This window comes from Balaenoptera acutorostrata, unplaced genomic scaffold, assembly GCF_949987535.1.
Source record: "Balaenoptera acutorostrata unplaced genomic scaffold, mBalAcu1.1 scaffold_871, whole genome shotgun sequence".
Classification (NCBI taxonomy): Eukaryota; Metazoa; Chordata; class Mammalia; order Artiodactyla; family Balaenopteridae; genus Balaenoptera; species Balaenoptera acutorostrata.
Window position 1 is genome coordinate 75,332 of NW_026646530.1, and position 18,665 is coordinate 93,996.

The 18,665-nt window shown below is 46.3% G+C and overlaps 4 non-coding genes across 4 annotated transcripts; 3 read left to right on the plus strand and 1 right to left on the minus strand.

Moving 5' to 3' along the window:
- Positions 1–755: 755 nt before the first annotated feature.
- On the plus strand, positions 756–919 carry LOC114237172 (U1 spliceosomal RNA). Its single transcript, XR_009006971.1, has one exon. It is a non-coding gene; the product is annotated as a U1 spliceosomal RNA (small nuclear RNA).
- Positions 920–6,209: 5,290 nt separating this feature from the next.
- TRNAQ-CUG (transfer RNA glutamine (anticodon CUG)) lies at positions 6,210–6,281 on the minus strand. The gene has a single exon. It is a non-coding gene; the product is annotated as a tRNA-Gln (tRNA).
- A 4,186-nt stretch (positions 6,282–10,467) lies between these two features.
- Positions 10,468–10,541, plus strand: TRNAN-GUU (transfer RNA asparagine (anticodon GUU)). The gene has a single exon. It is a non-coding gene; the product is annotated as a tRNA-Asn (tRNA).
- Positions 10,542–18,492: 7,951 nt separating this feature from the next.
- On the plus strand, positions 18,493–18,565 carry TRNAV-CAC (transfer RNA valine (anticodon CAC)). Its single transcript has one exon. It is a non-coding gene; the product is annotated as a tRNA-Val (tRNA).
- The last annotated feature ends 100 nt before the right edge of the window (positions 18,566–18,665 follow it).

The following is an 18,665-nucleotide window of genomic DNA, read 5'->3' on the forward strand; positions in this document are numbered from 1 at the left end:
GTCAGAGGGTAGCAGATAGGTGTTAAAATCTGTTCAAGGACAGAGTCAAAACAACACCTGAAGACGGGGAATAAAATGAATGAAATTTCCGATGAACGAAATTGAACTTTCAAGAATGGAATAGAGTTCACCGCCAGTCATAATGGTTAACGCGTTTTACTAGACATACACACAATAGTACATCACAAAGACAACTAGATTTGAAAGGAACCGGTTTCCCCTGGACTCCTGAATGTTCTCTATTCTACGCATTGAAAGCCGTTACAGTTCAAAAAAGGTGCTCAGGCTTCAGAAGGCCGCCAGACAGGTGCTCGGCAGGACAGCGGTTAAGCAGCCAGCCGCGCGCGCACGACCCGAACGGGTGGGGGCGGCTGGGAGGAAAAGAGCGAGCGGTCGACGTCACTTCCCCCAGAGGGCGCCCGCCCTCTGGTAGGCTCGGCTGGACGGCGTGGGAGGAGGGAGGCGCGGAGTAGGGCGGGGCGTGGGCTGGAGGGGAGCGGTAATTCCCGTCGGCTTGACGGATGGGGCGTGTCGTATGTAGATATCTCAGCGCAGGGGCTGCTGGTTCGTGATCTGGTGGTGAAAGACGACATGATCTCCCGTGGTGTGGGAGCGAATCGAGGGCTGTTGGTTGCAAGTGCATGGATGAGCTGTGTGGAAGGGGCAGGAAGGCTCGGGGCTGCGGGGAGGAAAGTGACCGTGTGTGTACAGTAGAAGGCGTATGAGGCTGTGGGAGGGCAGAAAGCAGTGAACTCATACTTACCTGGCAGGGGAGATACCATGATCACGAAGGTGGTTTTCCCAGGGCGAGGCTTATCCATTGCACTCCGGATGTGCTGACCCCTGCGATTTCCCCAAATGTGGGAAACTCGACTGCATAATTTGTGGTAGTGGGGGACTGCGTTCGCGCTTTCCCCTGACATTCTTTGAAGTTTAAATAATAGAGGGGTGTTGATCGCTCTGGGACTTTACTTCTTCAGTTGTTTTTTGGGTTTTCATTCCGCGGTGGGCTAAACAACGGTGCTTCGAAGATGCGGTGTGACGAGTTGCTGATCCATTTATTTACACTGTGGGTGTTGCGGGTTCCGTGAATGGGAAATGCTCTTAGCGTTCTTGTGTTGAGCATGGCGGTGCCCGCGCGCAGCGCCTGTGGGAGACAGTGTTCGGGTTGCCAGGTGCCGAAAAGTAGAACTGAAATATTTCCGGTGGTGTTCCGCGCTGTTGTTTTCTGCGCTGTGCGTGAGTTTCCCGTGTTGTAAACCACGCAGATTGCAACTAGGTTCAGAACTCAGGTCTCAGCGGTCTTTGCAGAAACGGACCCGCAAAAAGAGGCAAGACGCCGCGAGATAACTAATTTTATCGGCTTGCGCGGTGAGCGACCGGAAACAGATTCCTTTCCTACGCATTTCCGCATTTCATGCTTTTTCAGCCTGGACTTCGCTTCCGGCGTCATCAGCTGCTTGGCTGGTAATCGTTGCTGCAGATTTTACTGTGTAACCGTCGTGCTCATTCCTTTCTTCCACCCCAGTCTGTTTTTATTTCTCGATCCCTTTTCATTTTCTTCTCTCCGCCTTTTCTCTCAGGCCTTGTCTTATTACTTACCTTCAGAAACCAGAAACACCAGCTCTCTTTCAGCCTGCAGTGTACGCCAGACCTGCTGCACTAGCCTGGCAAGTTATGAAGTTTCCTTCACAACCGTTTTTGTTTCGTTAAATGGCCGCCGGAGTTGTACATAACATTTTTTTATTCAGTCACAAGTTGTTTCAGCTTTTTTCCTGTGGAACTACAGTTTAGAAGAAAACCCCAGGCTCAGCGTTGGCAGTTGTGGGCTTTTTGCAAACCCTTTTCCCCGGATGTGGTGTTCCCTTGCCTCACTGTCACTTCTGCTCCACGAAGTCCTGGCAAATAGAAACTGCTGGCCCAAACAGGAAAGTTAGGACCATGGAAGGAAGAACTGTCGCTGCCTCGTGGCTACCTCGGGGACGGCACTTATAGATCCGCTCAGCTCCAGAAGCCTCGGCGACCCGTAGGGGTGAGGGGTGAGGGGTGAGGGGTGAGACTTAAGGGTAGGTCCAAAGAAAGCTAACTAAAAAGCAGACGGTGCAGATCGAGTATAGATCATTGGAAGTAAAAGTAAAAAATAAAAGTGCTCTTCTCCCCAGCCGCGGGAGTTTTCCCTGTTACTGATGAGAAAACGGGTTTTTAGAGTTTTTAACAGATTTCCTTAGTCTCAAGGTTGTCCACGATATTATGCTCTGGAGCCCTGATTGAGGTGTTTCTGACCAAAAGAAGCCGAACAATACCGTGACTAGGAACTGCTTGGATATTGGTTTCCAGGCCTATCAGACATACCGAGGTTATTACGAAGACATTGGGTTGCGTCTGGGGTTAAGAGCCCAACCAGGGGGGAGGGGGGAGGGCTCCTTTTCAGTCCTGGTGCCTTCTGTTTGAGCTTGGGCCAACTCCAATTTGCTAGGCCAATTTTGCAAGTGTCATTTGAAAATGATATTTAGTACTTCGTGAACTTGTGTAGGTTAAACGAGATAACCTAATAATACACCTAGCATAGTGTGTGGCTTATATTAAGTATGTCCTGACAGGAAGCAAAGGTAAGCTTGTACTTCAGGCTTTTGTAACATTTGAATAAATTTTGTATTTGCGAATGTGACATCCATTCACAAAATAAATTCGTATTAAAGAAGAAAATATTTTATATGGAATTTATGAAACATATAAACGGGACTTGTTTATAGCAGCTTTGTTCATAATAGTCCCCAAGTTGGAAACAATGCAAAATGTCCGTCACGAGGTGAACGGATATAATTGTGATATATGCATTCAAAGGAATACTACTCTTGGATAAAATGAAACAAATTCCTGATACATGGCCACAATATGCATTACTCTCGAAAACATCATGCTGAGTGATGAAAAGAGTACATAGTCTGTGGTTCCATTTATGTGAATTTCTAGAACAGGCAAAACTGATCCATAGTGACAGGAACTAGATCACTGATTACCTGGGACAGGAAGTGGTAGGGGGACGGACGGCAGAGGACAGTTTGGAGTACTGGAAATGTTCTTTCTTCTTGAACAGGGTAGTGGTTACGTGGGTACATTCATTTGTCAAAAGTCATCAAACTTGAAATGGATGCATTGTATTATTTTCAAATTACAACTCAAGAAATTTGATTTTAAAAAGTAATAAGAATCATTCCAAATTTTAATGTCTTAATTAAATTATTATCATTATTATTAGCCTTAGAGGGTTCTTTTAGAAAAGTCTCTCTCTTGTGGTAAACAATTTGATTGAAAGTTCAACAATTTCTTCATTTTTGTTTTTGTATCTTTTTCTTCCGTTAACTTTATGCACTATTAAATTGAATACTTTAAAATAAAAATAGAATCTATAAGAGCTCAATTTTATAAAAGCAAATTTACATATATATTGATATACCAAAATGACTCCATCAATATTTACCTACCTTAACAGAAGTTAGTTTTGAATTTAAGATGTTTCAAATTTTTACATATTTGCATTTTCTGCATCATTTGAATTTTACATAATAAGCATATATAATTTTTGCAAAAATTAGAATAACTTAAAAATAGATTTCAAGAAAAATACGTAAAGATGTTAACAGTAGTTAATTCCAGGAGGTGGGACTATGGATGGCTGCTTATTTTCTTCTTTATATATCTTTAACATTTTTAAATTAAAAAAAAAAAAGAATGACCTGGAAGTGAAAGAACAGAATAGCTATGGAAGAGGTATGGGGTAGGTGAGAGGAAAAGATAAAGGGAAGGAAAAACCTAGCTCTGGCAGGAATTGTGTTTAAGCTGGAGGTGTGCGGGGAGCAGCTATTGGGATAAGAAGGATGTTTGGGAGGCAGGTGGGTCACGAGGATATTTAGGACAGTTTTATGCCCGTTGCGTGACTCCTCCTTGGTGTTTTTTTCAAAAGAAATATACAGACTTAAATTTCTTGTCAAGCATCTTTACCATTTGTGTTCCTCTTTGATTGGGAGCATATCTTGTGGAGCCAGGCGGGCTTCCGTTCAAATTCCTGCTTTCAAATCCCACTCACTGACTGAGCGACGAGACAAGTTACTTAACCTTTCCATGCCTCAGTTTTCTCATATGGGAAGTGAGGATAATGATATGATATAGGCCTGTTGAAAGGATTAAATGAGTAAACCCATGTAAAACTTGTAGACTATGCCTGGGCACATGGCACTAACATGTAATCACTGAGTGTAAGCTCTTGTGTTTTGGGCACAGCACTGCATAAAGACTGGGTGGGATTTTATTTAAGTTACTGGTACTTTTCAGTGGCTGTGGACCCTCCTAGAGAGAGTAAAGCAATCCTCTCTGACCAGCAGTAACCTCCTGGCCTGGGAGGATCTGCAAGTATATTAGCTCACGTGATCAGCTCATCAATAGGGGAATAATGGTCCAATTCCTTGCTTCAAGAAGGCCCCAATTTTTTAAAAAAAGAAAAATTACGATTTTACAGTGGAAAACATTTCTACACATGACACAAGACCCAGAATTTTAAAAGAGTGGTACGTATGACTACATAAAAATTTATATTCAAAATACAAGCAATGAACTTTAAAAATATCACACATGTGATACAAGGTTACATATGCCCCAAAACTTGTTATGGGAAACAGTAGTCCCCTGATCCCATCCCACATTTCGTTTTTCCAGGGATAACCACTTTCTACTCACACAACCAACTGTTTGGCTATTTATCTCCTTATCTCTAAATAAATATTGAGACTCTGATTTTCCAGTTTCCCACCCCAGGCCCTGCAGACCGGCCTGCAGAGGGAAGAGTGGAGTTTGTGTGTTTCCCTACCCGCCAGTCGTCTCCAAGGCAGCCGCCAGGACTTCCACTCGCTTGCAAACCAACACAGCCCACCTCACCCCTCCAAACCCAACCGGCAAAGGGAACTTTGCAAGAACAAATGCCAGGCAAGCAGCTTGGCGATTTGGGGTGGAACCGGGTTCTCGGGCAGGTCGGTTAAAGGGTGGGAGCCCTCCAGAGTGAGGAGCCGTGGTCGCCCAAACCCAGCGACTGCCCCCGCTGCAGTGCTCGCCCAGCTCCTCTCCCTTCCAGTCCCTTTCTCCCTTCTGTGTCAGTCTCTCCTCTTTCCTGCTCTTTCCCGTCCTCGGATCTTTTCGCCGGCCTCACACCTTTCTCGTCACGTCCTCCAAAGACAGCTGTGTCAGTCGGTCCTTCGTAACCTCTGAAAGTTCCAAAATCTAAAACTCAGAGAGATGCTCCTTAGCACCTGGAAGAGGACATCATTTTAATTCGCTGTTCAAGTCCACCACAGTCCTCATCCGTACGTTTCTACCGAGCAGTAGAGGGCAGAAGTGCTTCCATCCGGTCACGTCCTGGGGCGTCTTCTCGGTGGAGCAGAGTCGCGGCAAGACGAAGGGGCGCCCGCCGGTCCCGGAGCCGGAGCGGCTCCGGCTCGTCTCACCTTCGGCCCCGGAGGAGCCGGGCCGGGCGGCCGTGGGTCAGGGACCTGGGGTCTCCTCAGACGCCGGAATCCGCGGCCGGCGCTCCCCTCTCTGGCTGAGCTTGGGACGAAAGGACGAGGTTTCCTGGAGAGAAGGTTCAAATCTTAGCCTAACAGCGGCTTTTCGTGTCCAACGGAGACTTGGGAGCGAGAAATTCTGAATAAAACCATAATAAACTGGGATAGGATCCATTAATGTTCGGAATAATAGGGCACCTGAATACAATACAGTACTTCCCATCCAGGTCTGGAACCCTCGACCCGAAAGCTAAGACGCTGTCACCCTGGCTGCTCAGCGACGTCACAACCCCGCCCCGCGACCATTTACTCACAGGGACAACCGCGCAGTTAGTTACAAGACGTGCGGGGCGAAGCCCCCTCGCGGGGCAGGACTCAGTGGGCGCAGCCTCTGTCTTTCGCCCCCGAGACCCAGGGTGACCCGACGAGCAGGTGGCACTGGCTCGGTCGCTGCGCCCCAGGGCGGCGGGGCCGGGGACTCCGATGGCCCGCGACGGGCAGAGTCGCCAGGGTCCAGCGGGGACGCCGCGGGTTCGTCCCCCCACCTGCCCGCCACGTCCGCGTGGAGCGCGCGGGCCGCGCCTCTCGGGGACGCGGGAGCGGGAAAGCTCGTCCCATCTGAGGAGTAAAAAATCCCCTTCTTCTAACTAAAGAGAAAGGTCCCACCGAGATTTGAACTCGGATCGCTGGCTTCAGAGTCCAGAGTGCTCACCATTACACCATGGAACCTCCTCAAGAGGTGCTTACTCTATGCCACCAAAGATGGGTTAAGTACTTATTCAGCCTCCATGCATCCCAGCGATAATGCCAAGGCATTTCTTCTACGGTCCCGACAAGACTTGAATACGGTTGACCCGCGTGGGTGGTCATCCGTCTTGCTTTCTCTCTGCTCCTCTCCTTTGGTTGACTTCTCTCAGTTCACTTGCACCTCAGAAAATGAGGTAAAATCCACTTTGGGCTTCGGGCCAGGGAAGAGCCCCTGAAAGTCTCCATCATAAACCACATATTCTGCCTCAGTTTGCCAGAGTGTCCCATCCTGAGGTAAAATTTCTGCAAATAATAGTGTTACTTTCCTTTTCTTTGCCTTCACACTTTTCCCATAGCCCAGAGAGGGCAGACGATTGTCAGGGCAGGACTTGGGACTTCCTGGGTCCCTTGGCTACACAGCACCGATGACACTCCAAAGCTGCCACCACCTCCTATGTGTAATATATAAAGTGTGTCAGCAGTGGAGTGGGAATGGGAGGCAGGAGACCTCTCTGCGACGGTCCAGCCACCGCAGGGGGTCTTCCAGGTCCCGACGGAGAGGGGCAAGGGACTGAATAGCACCTCGAGTATGGGGTCAGAAGGACCAAGACAACTGATGGTTGCTAGGCACGTTATTTAGAATTGACTGAATCTTATATAGACAGAAGAGGAACTCCTTATTAGACAATAATCCCATGGAATTGCTTATCATCTCAGTTCAGTCACCACCATGGACGTCAACAAGTTTACAACAACTATCCTTGAACATTATCTTCCCTTAACCAGGCTCACACACAGCCCCCAGCCATAAGGAACAACCAGGACTCTCAGTTCCCTGAGGTCTCCCGGCTTGAGATAGCTTTGCTCATCTCTTTTACATTCCTCAGGCCTGGGAAAAAGAGTGCATTCCAAGGTAAGGGCTTTGCTTTTTGTGAGAGACATACTGTCTCCTCCAGGAGTTACCTCCGGCTAAGACTGCACGCTTCCCACACCTCTCCTTTTCTTCTTCATACACTTCTGATGAAGGGGGGCTAAGTTTTTCTTACAACCAATGTAGATTTGTTAGATTTACAGTGCAAGTAAAAATTAACGTTTACACCAAACACTGAGACAAACCAGGCCATGCTCACCTGGGGTGACTCAAAGTCAACGACATGCTGTGGAGACCACAAGGCAGGGCTCTGACACTTCGGCAGTCACAGACTCTTTCCTCAGAGCTTGGTCAAGTCAGTTTCATTCCAATTTCTTAATATGTCATGACCCAGGAATTGCACGGCTTAAAAAAAGTGTACACATATCCGGGTACCCAAGAGCACTCATTGCTGGGTCATAGAGCATGTGTATCCAAGTTGTCTGACAGTGTCTACAGTATTTATGTACACAAAATACCACCACACTAAATATTTACATGTGTAATAGGTATAAGTCCACATTATGTCTCAAAATAATAATCTGCGTTATTTCATTTCCCCTTTACTTCTTCATTTTCTCCCAAAGTCATTTCTTCCCTTATCCAATACACAGAACAGAAAAATTCGCATTCAAACATAAAAGCTGTCGGCCAATAAACAGAGTCAGAAAGATGCCCAGTGTTGCTGAGAGACGTCCCAGGGACTGGACAAGAGTTGACTCAAGGGGGAAGGAGGCCCTTGTTACCAGGAGGAAGTTCACAGCACCGGGCTGAGGAGAAGATGAGACTTCCTTCTGGAAAATCGAGAAGTTGAGCGGCAACAAACAACACGAAGCGCTCCTCCAGGAGAACTTCAGGATCAGTCAAGGTTTATGAGTGCAAGGACCAGAAGGGGACTCTGGCTGATACAGGAAGAAAAGAAATCCGTGGAAAGGACGTTGAGGGATCACAGAATGGCCGGGAGACCCGGAGAGCCGGGCTCTGACAAGGGGCAGAGAAATCCAATGAGGGTAGAACCGCGACGGGTGGAGGGGCGGTCTTTGAGGGACCAAAGCGTGCGTGTTGGGACTGAGAGCCCAAGGTGAGAGGTGGGGATGTGGTGATGGTGGGAGCTGCCGTGTGTCGGCGGCCAGTGAGCAGAACTACCCTGGGAATGTAACTCTTCTTCCTCCTCCACCTCCTCCCGCTCCTCCAAGGCCTCTCCCCTCTCCCTCCCCCTCGCCCCCTCCCCCCTCCCTTTCTATTGCTCTCCCTCGCTCTCCTCTCCCCTCGTTCCTCGCTCGCTGCCTCCTCACCCCCTCGCGCCGCCCCTTCACCTTCCGATCCGTCCTGTCCTTCCGCGCCGCCGCCTTCTTCTGTCGCTAGCGCTCCTCCTTCCTTGGCACGTGAAGAATGCCACCAGACATCGCACAGTCTGGGAGGTTTCCACAGTCTGCGAGGAAGATGTGGGAATATTTTCCACCATCGCGAGAAGCACGAATGCCTTTCTCTCTGGTCAGGACTCTTTGCGGGTCTTTGGGAGACTGAGTGAGGCGGCGCTCAAGTTGCTCTCGGCGAGGCGACGCAAGAGCGACCATCACCAGACCCCTGCCCTGGTGGAGCTCCCCTGATGGACGCAGGAAACCGAAGAAGGAAGCGGAGGATCCCACCGGCCCCAGAGGCCTCTCCAAAGGGTGGGCAAACGCTCATTTTCTCACCGCCGCAGGTTCTTCCCGTTTCCTCCAGCCCGCGCGTCGGTCCCGGTCCCGCAAGCAGAGAACTGGCGATGAAGGGCGGGCCGGCGACAGCGGAGCAAACCGGAAGAGCAATCACAGGAGCCCATGCTTTGATGCCGTTTACAGAAATTTCTAGAAGAAGCAAACTAATTTAAGGTGAAATAAATAAGGGTAGGGGCTGTCAAAAGAGTCAGAGGATCATGACCATAGTATTTATGATTTCACTGCTTGTGACGTTATTGACCCAGCAGTTACTAAACCCAGGCAACAACAGAATGAAGTAGAATGCTCTCATTGGTCCCATTTTACAGAAGAAAGAAGGGAGGCACAGAAACTTTATTTGTTCAAGGCCACGCAAGGGCAGAACCATTTTTACAACCCAGAGCTTGTGCGCCCGAGAGCACAGATGAGTTGGGTCTTTCTTCTCAGATGTGGGTGTATCAGGATTTCTCAGCTGGAGGGGTGGGAAGAAGAGCAAGAAGGAGAGAGACGGCAAGAGAGGGAGCGAGGGAGGGGTGGAAGCACAAATTCGTTTATTCTTCCCCTCCCTTCCCCTTCCTCCCTCCTTCCCTCCCTCTCCTCTTGCCTCCCGCTTTCTCTCCGACGCCAGCTCTTTCCCTCCTTCCCCACTCTCTCTTTCCCTCCTTCCCCACTCTCTGACAGAAACAAGGCTCATGAGATCTGGGATCCCCGCACCAGCCTCGTGGGAGATCTCAATGCCCACGTCCCCAAACCCGCCTTCCCCCGTGTTTTTTCGCTTCCCGCCGGTTCCCCGCTCCCAGGATCGACCCCACAGAACGCAGCCTGCTCAGCTGGGCGCGGGGAGCTGCACCGCGCAGACGGGGACCTGTAGGCCTTTCCGTTGCCCGCCCCACGGGATGCTGCGAAATCAAATAACCAGAATAAAGGCTTTTAGAAAAGAAATGTTCACTTCGAAAACGTTTCCTTATTTCCATTCTCAGGGGTCTTCATGGGACCAAGGGCTAAAGACGACAATGTATTCATCCAAGTGCTAAGAGCGTCCTGGTGAGTGCCAGACCCTGTTCTGGGCGTGGGGACGCAGGGGCGACCATCACGGCGACCGCTGCCGTTGTGGAAATCGCGTGATGGACACAGGAAACCAAAGCACCACACCGGCCCCCGGAGGCCTCTCGGAAGGGTGGGCAAACTCTCATTCAATGGGTGTCGGCGAGGAAACCGGAAGAGCCGTCATGGATGCCCACCGGGTGTTCAGCTATCCTTGGACCCCATTGGGTTCAGGCCCGGAGGGTCCCGGCCCGGGCTCCGGGTGTCTCCGGGGGCGCTGGCATCTGAGGCGGGTAAGGGGCAAGGCGGGGTCAGGCCATTCTGCTGCCCTTTTGGTTTCGGATAAGGCACCTAAGGCACCAGTTTCAAACAGGATAAAGAACATCATTCATCGCTCTAAACGTTCCGTTTTTCCGAGGCTTTGGAACTGGCACGGTGCTCCTGCGGGGCAGGCGGCACACCCTGGGAATTAGTAAGTGTCTACTGCAAAGAGAGTCCAGAAAAGACGCGCACTGTTGTCTCTGTGGCGCAATCGGTTAGCGCGTTCGGCTGTTAACCGAAAGGTTGGTGGTTCGAGCCCACCCAGGGACGGTGGGGGAGTTTTGTTCGACTTTTGTTTTTTTTTCAGAACCCATTCAGGACTTTCCGTGCTGAATACCATTCCAGGTGTTCCATGCTGATTATTACCTGTACATCGGCTCACACAAACTTTACCGAACTGCATTCGGGGTCCTATCCACCTCACGACTGCTGCCAGTCTCGGGCCACCCCGCCTTCCCAGCTCTATTGTCTATCGTCTCTACTGGACTCCATACTCGCCTAACTCACGACCTTCTGAAAGAGACCGAGGAATCCACAGTCTGGTGGGATAAAGTCTTTATTCTGCCAAAGTCTATAGACTTGAACAAGAAAGTTGTTTTTTATGTGCCTCAAAGTTGTCATCTGTGAACGTTAGTACTCGTTCTGTGAATGATGTTATCAGTGAGCTCATCATCATAATTCTCCTCTGCATTGTTTCTGACAAAGGCATTTCTTGCATGGTTGTGTAGTATTTGGTTTCATGGCTTCACGATGACGAATAGGCTGCAACCATCATTATTGTACACACACCTCTGACCACTCGTGCAGGTGTTTCCAGAGCGTAGAGAACTGCAAGTGCAAGTGCTACCTTTAGTGTTTCTGTGCTTCTAATGTTGGTAAATCCTTCAAGTTTGCCCTCCACAGAAGTGGCACTGAATCATATTCCATTTTATTTTCCAGTCTTTCAATGTCCCTTTCTTCACTTACTTGCCAACACAGCAATCTTTCTATACATCTCTCTATGATAGTCTAACTAATAAAGGGAGCAGTGCCCTCCCGACATAACTAAGGGGAAGGACAACAGGGGGACACTGTGGGCAGTACACAGAGATACTCTATTGCATACGTTCGAAAGCTCAACATTCAATATTTTTAAAGTCTCCCAATAACTGTAATGGTTTTCTCTGCTGACCTAGTCAACAGGGTCCAGAGAAGACTGCCCAGAGTGACCTCTTTGACAATGTCCTGCCAAGCAACTTATCCAAAGAGAAGAATCTCGCTGATCCCAGAGGTTTTTTTCCTTCTCCCCTTTCCTCTTCTATTTATACGTTTTGGTTATACTTTTAATTTGATGCAAACAATCTAATGCCTGTCCTGTCCTTCCTCCTATCAAATGGGGAATTCGCATGGGCATAAGTGTCTCTATGTTATTCCTTGACACTTTTTTGTTTGTTTTTTTTGTCTGTCTGTTTTGTGACTGTGACTATAAACATTAGCCCATCTAAGACACCTCGTGGGAGCCAACAGAATCCTGCCCACCACAGGTTCCTGCTTCAGACCTGGACCCTTAGAGCTATTGGCTCGTGTTTGCTCTGTTCTGTTCAATCTCATGTGAGATTGAACCGTGTGGTTCTTTTTCATACCGTGTGGTTACTGGACAGGTATTTTCTCTCTCTCTCTCTCTCTCCCTCTCATTTGTGCATCACTAATTTCTCGTCTCAGTGCGGGATTCTGGTTTTCATTTTAGGAAGTGAACTTCTGGGGATAATCCCTGTTGGGTGGCGGTTGACAGGGATCCATTCCCTGTTAGGTAGAAGATGACAGCTAATCCGGACCATGAGTCTTTTTGGTCTGATGCTTGTCCTGAGGATTCTGGTGTTTCCTTGTATGAGACACCGCAGCAGTGAGAAGCTGTCCACCTCTTGTCTTTCCACTATTTGCTAAAAACCACGTGGGCCCAGTCAACCCTTGTCAATAACTGCAAAAGTGTAGTAGCTACAATCAGGACGATCTTAATATGCAATGGTTCCCTCATAAGGAACTCAACATTAATAAGGGGGATTATACAGGAAGAATATTGAATTTTTAGCAGGGAATAGGCAGCTTTCTTTCACTGGTATACTCAAGTTTCTAAATAACTAAAAAAATTCAAACCAATGTCCCTTAGGGATTGCTTAAATCAGACTACAGAAAGCAGAGGAAAGACATTTATATCATTACAAACAAGCAACAAAGTCAGCAACATGAGCACTTGTGACAACCGTACAAATCAACATTTAAACCTTCCAGAACTGTAAGCCCGTTCGGTCCTTAATAAAAATGGATGAGGAGCAATAACTTCATGCACAGGTATATACCCTGGAGACTCAAAAGCGTATCACTTTCAGCAATGAGGGTCCTCCGAAGACCTAAATGTTGCTTAATTATTTCACTTTGTTTCCCTCACTGGCAAGTGTTGTTAATACATATCATTGCCTCTGCTTTCACTTTAAATAATGTCCACTCGTTTGATGGCTTCTTTTCCCTTTTAAATCTATTTTTTCAGAAAGAAATCAATGTATTTTCTCTTCCTCTGGAGAGAATGGACAAATTAGGTCTCTAACAATTTAAAGGAGTCACTTCCCCAGTTAACTTCAGGAAAGTAATAATAACTTGTATAAATCTACAATAAGGAGATTAAGAATTTCTGGGACAATTGCTTTACTACTTATGCTTTCAATGTGGTATCTATATAAGGAAAAATTTTGTTGTTGAATTGGTGACAAGTAACAATAACAGATTTAGCTATAGATTAAATTAACGGTCTTGATTACTTGGAACAACAACGATAAACAAGAAAGGATATTGATAACAAAGATGAATCTTAATACTTTTAAGAAATTTAAATAATTTATACTTTGGATATATAATGGCATTTAAAATGTTTCTGTCATGTTGTGTTTTTTTTTTTTTTTTTTGAGGCGACTCAGTAAAATTGGATTGGCTTAATAATTTTGCTCTAGAAATGACTGAATATATATATATATATTTCAGATTACCTTGTAATATAGAAAATAATGATGGTATAGCATTCTAGTATATAAGTCTTGGCTTAATTTTGCCTTGAAAATCTGAGTTAAGTTGGACTTCCTAAATTTCCTATACTGGTTGTACTAGTCAAATAAGCAAACATATCCACGAAGTATTTCAACTTCTAAAAATTTAAATTTATGTGTTGAAGTATATTAAATATACTTGTCAAGTACACTAAATATACTAATATCTTCAAAGAGAAATGAATACTTGTACTTCTAGAAACCAGACGACTCAATTATTCCACTTACAATTTTTGGTAAATATGTTTAGGCGTCATCTAATATATGATTCCATATATACCAATATATGATTCCAACATTCCCATGTTCCAACATGCGTCAGCTTAAATTACAAGTTCAAGATCTAGAGTTAACTTCAATCCTTTGACTAACATTAAATTGGTTTAATTAACGAATTATCTTTGGTTGCCTGCAAATTCTCTCTGTCTTTGTCCTTCCCGTTTGCCCTGATTTCATGATAGGTCGGTTGACAACAGTGCTTTCGTTGGAGAATGCTGTTGTTTTCTGGGTTCACATATATTTCTATAGTTTGTAGGTTTGTGGCTGGTGCTGTGGCTATTCTTATGTGTTCCCTTGACAAAAGTTCAGTAGAGTGGCTTGTGTTTTCACTGCTCTGACACGTCAGAATCATAACCTTAATGCTGCGCACTGCACGGCTTCTGAAACCTTCTCAGAGCGCCTCCTGGCTTCCTGTTACACATTCATTTTTTGCATGGCACTTGCTTTTTATCACAGCAAGCACCAAAATCCAGCTTGGCAAAGAAATGATATCATTGAAAAGAAAGTAGAAGAATCTAATGTTGGCAGATTTTATTATGAAAATTACACCTCAATAAAGCTTACATTTTTAACAAAAAAGGACAAACAAAACCCAATGTTGACAGGATGGAGAGCACTGGAGATTCTTACCCATTTCTGGAAAAGGTATAAAAAAGTTCCACAGGTTGGAAAAAAAATTGGCAGCATCCACTGAGGGTCATACATACACAGTTACATGCTGTGGCCCAGAGATCGTACTTTTAGCTGTGCTATACCTTTGACCTGTGCTCTCCAATATGATAGGTGCAAGCCACATGTAGCTACTGAACACTTGAAAATTGCTAGCGCCACAGGTTGTAATGATAATATTTTGATGTAATAAGTCTCCTAAAACATTAAAATAGATTAAAATAGAAAATTCAAAATTCCTTGTGACAGGTTTGAAAACGAATAAAGGGAAACGTCACTAACGTGAAGTCGGGAGACCAGAAGTGGGAGCTCTCATGGGGTACCACTCAAGTTCAAAGACAAGAAGTATCGTCAATTACATACCGAAAAAGAAGAAGCATCAACAGAAAGGAATCTTCAATTACAGGCCCCAACAGAAAGACATGCACGTTGCATCTCCTGCAAGAAATCAGCAACTTGGCAATGAGAAACCGTCATCACCCTGAACTTTCACTTTTCTCCAATGGACTTGGGTTCAAAACAACCTCCCTCAGCTTCCTCCTCTTTCTCTGTAAAGTCAGGTTCCTTCCTCTCCTTTGTTTGTGGGACTAGCCTATGGCTTTTGCTATTGCTTGCTTGTCCTCAGTTGCAATTCTTCCGCTATTCCTGAATAAACACTTTCTGCTGGAAAAAAAGAAACAAAACCGACTTTTATATATTTTTATTTTTATAAATTTTTAAAATTTATTTTGTGTATTTGTTTTTGGCTGCGTTGGGTCTTCGTTGCTGGGCGAGGGCTTTCTCTAGGTGCAGTGATTGGGGGCTACTCTTCATTGTGGTGGCTTCTCTTTTTGTGGAGCACGGGCTCTAGGCCGGCAGGGGTCAGTAGTTGTGGCATGAGGGCTCAGTAGTTGTGGCTCACGGGCTCTAGAGCATAGGCTCAGTAGTTGGGGTGCACGGGCTTAGTTGCTCCACAGCATGTGGGATCTTCCCGGAACAGGGCTCGACCCTGTGTCCTCTGCCTTGGCAGGCGCATTCTTAACCAATGCGCAACCATGGAAGCCCCCAAAAGTATTATCTTGAAAGTCAACACTGGCATTATTCTCTTGGAATGGGGTGCTCTAGAAAAATGTGTATGTCCCCCAAAAGTCATAAAAAAATGTTCGTACCATTTCAGAATATCCTCAACTGGAAACAACTGAACTGTCCAACAGTTCAAAACTACGTGGAGTTATATTCTTACAAGGCATACACACAGAGACAAAGAACTACGTGAAAAATAGGGTTAAATTTCATAGACATAATGTTGAGTGAAAGAAGTCAGACCCATGCCCCTCCATGCCCCCAAACCCAGTGCATGCCCTGTGATTCAATTTATGTGAAAGTAACAGGCAGAGAGGTTGGGAGGGGTATGTGTGTGATTACTCTGAGCTCTTGCATGGGAAGAGTCATGAGGAAGCCTTCTGTGGTCTGGTAATTTTGCATACCTTAGTTATTTAGGTTGCTTCAAAAGTTATTCAGGTTGGTGTACACTGGTGATGGTTTGGGAAGTGTACACTCTTTGTACTTTATGCATATTATGCCTCATTGTTTTAAAGTTTAATGCCACTTGTTTATTGTTAAAGTGATGCTGCTACTTTTTCTTCTGCTTTGTCCTGGGCTAGGAGGGAAAGCAAGTTCAAAGTAGTTACTGTGATATTTGTGCTGTCCTCAGATTTTTGGCTTCCCTTCACTATCGGATATCTGACTACTTATGCATATGCTGCTCACAACCATTACCTTAAGCTGACATTCCATTGTTAATACTGTGTCAAAGAGAGAACCAAGTGTTCATGACCAAATTTGCTCTTTTAAGAATAAATATGAGTCAAGGAAGGGGGGTGGTATATGAAATTGAGCAATTCTGATGAGGAAAGTAGTTCAATTAGGCTTAATTAACTCACAGGTGCCAAAGGGGGACACTGGCAGGTAGTACACAAAGAATAGCCGCCACATGCATTTCACCACTAAACTCTCAAGAATTTTTGAGCATCCACATATAGCCAAAAGCGTTTACCTGATTAGCTCGGAACTTCACTAGATTAAACCCTCCTGATTAGCTGTTTGATGGCTTTCAGCTATCTGTCCCTCCAGGAAAGGGAAAACTCCCCTTTCTCAGGCTTTGTGTGTGTGTGTCAGTGTGTGTGTGTGTGTGTGTGTGTGTGTGTGTGTCTGTGTTTCTTCTCTTCTCTTTTCTGGCTTTTTTATAAATCCTGCCTTTGTTTAATGACAACATCCTAATAACTGTTTCCCATTTTTATTAGTAACCAGGTGAGCTAACTCATTCAAAATCTCTTTACTACTTGAAGTAAGTCAGAAAGAGAAAAACAAATATCGTATATTAACGCATATATGTGGAACCTAGGAAAATGGTTCAGATGACCCGGTTTGCAGGGCAGAAAGAGAGACACAGATGTAGAGAACAAACATATGGACCCCAACGGGGGGGAAAAGCGGCAGAGGGGTTGGTGGTGGTGGGATGCGTTGGGAGATTGGGATTGACATATATACACGAATATATATATAATAACAATTAAGAGCCTGCTGTATTAAAAATATTTTTTTAAATTCAAAAATAATCTCTTTACTACTAATGTTGAAGTATGATTTTCATATTCACATGTGTATACACTATGTTGGTAGCTTTGAAATCTATTCTTGGGTGGAGACTGCCATGGAACGGGAAAGTTTAGGCCTTCAATGGTTGGAAGATAGGTCCTTCTTAGTCTTTAAAGAGACAGTTTCCAGTTAGTATGTGTTTAACAAACGCATCGTCATTCTCTCTGCGTCTAACGTCGTTGCTTCTCCAGTGGTCCTGTTTACTCTTTCTCCTCTTCCTCTTCATTTCATTAATGAGTTTGGGGAGGTTTGTAGGCCTACCTTTCAATCTTCTCTTCCTTTTGATATATTGGAGGTTGAACAAGGAAGGGATGCAAATCTCAGTGAAGTTTTCTCAGTTACCCGTGAGCATGGTGGCCAAGGGGAGGGGCTCTGGAGGCAAACTGCTTGGGTCTGAGTGCTGGCTCTCACTGTCACGGGGTGGGGTGGGGGGGGCGGTGAGACCCTGGAAAGGTTAGCTCAGCTTTTCAGCGCCTCAGTGTTCTCATCTGCAACAAGGGGTGGTAAAGTCCTACGCTATCTTCCAGGGTTGTTATGTGGACTTAGTAAGTGATTCCACAGTAAAGCACTGAGGAACAGTGCTGGTCACTGAGTAAAGCTCGAGAAAGCTGGTATTATCGTTATTATGAAGTCTTTTATTTCCCCTTCTAACTGTACCACTGCTGACTTTCAACATTCCCCAGAACAAACTGCGATTGTTTACATGTTTAGCTGACCTCTTCTCCCTCATATTAGTGACCTGCATCTGGGAAATTGGTTGCTTTGGATGGTGATCGAACTGGTGATCTAAAGGCAGTGGGGGACTGGATCCAGCTTCATCAGATTCTTGGACCTTGGGCAGGCATGACGATCGTTTAGCTCATGGTAGACAATCTCTTGCACATGTTTCTATAGCAAGAGCTTTTCATAGATAGTCAGACATACCTTAAGTATTATAAGAAAAGTGCAAGTATGTACCAGTGACCTGTCTTTTTGGCTGTTGTTGTTTGAAGAAATCAAAGGAAGAAAATAGAATTTACCTGGGAGTTGTAGATTTCCTCCTTCAGGTATGACGGAGTGTTTGTAGCAAGCTAGCATTCACCCTGAAGACGACTCAATCCAGTCTGGATGAAAGGAATTCTGTTTGAAGGCTTTGGGGACATGCAGCTAGGACCCACAGGATCCGCTCCAGAGAGAGAGAAGCTCACTGGAATGAACCGAATTCTCTACCTTTTCCCCTTAGGCCCAAAGGGCACTTGCCCGAACCCCCGGCTCCCGCGGCTTCTGGGAGCTGAGGAGTCAGCAGCGGGGGCGACCCCTGCACTCGGGGGCATAGCCGTGGATCCGAGGACTCTGCGGTCGGTGCGGGAGCCCGAAGGCCGACTGTGGGAGGCTCGGGGGTCCTCCCTTCGGGCCAGGCGAGGAACCCTGAAAGCAGGGCCTCTCGGAAGCCGCAGTCTGCTTGCCTGAGAGATCTCGGGGCTTCAAGGTTCATTCTGCAGTTTAAAAAGTTGGCGACTAGGAGAGTGGTGGCAGGACCTACGGATTTCAGGGATGTGCCACTAGGCGGCAGCACCCGCCGTGTTTCCGTAGTGTAGCGGTTATCACGTTCGCCTCACACGCGAAAGGTCCCCGGTTCGAAACCGGGCGGAAACAAACGTCCTTCCTTTCTGAAGTTTTTACCTTCCCATTCCAAAAACCAAAACGGGCGAAAGGCAGGGGCTGAGGCGGCGGGCGCAGCCTCAGTTTCCATCCC